The following is a 276-nucleotide window of genomic DNA, read 5'->3' as shown; positions in this document are numbered from 1 at the left end:
GGGGGGGCCGCAGGAGGCGGGGGCAGGGGGCTCCTCGCGCAGGTAGAGGCGGCTGCAGGCGCTGACGGCAGCTTCGGAGCGACGTAACCCCCCGCCCCCCGCCCGCTCCGCCAGTGGCACTGCCCGACCGAGACTCCAGTGGGTCTCGCGAGAGTTGGGGCAGTGGGGACGGGGATGACCCAATATGGAACCAGCGCGGGGGCGGTCTCGCGAGAGCGCGGGGGGAGAGCTGAGGTGCGTGTGGTTACCGAAGCAAAATTAGCCAAAGAAACTCGG

This window comes from Gavialis gangeticus, unplaced genomic scaffold (assembly GCF_001723915.1).
Source record: "Gavialis gangeticus isolate Ggan-Ray unplaced genomic scaffold, GavGan_comp1, whole genome shotgun sequence".
NCBI lineage: Eukaryota > Metazoa > Chordata > Crocodylia > Gavialidae > Gavialis > Gavialis gangeticus.
The sequence above is the reverse complement of the archived record's forward strand: the minus strand, read 5'-3'. Positions refer to the sequence as shown.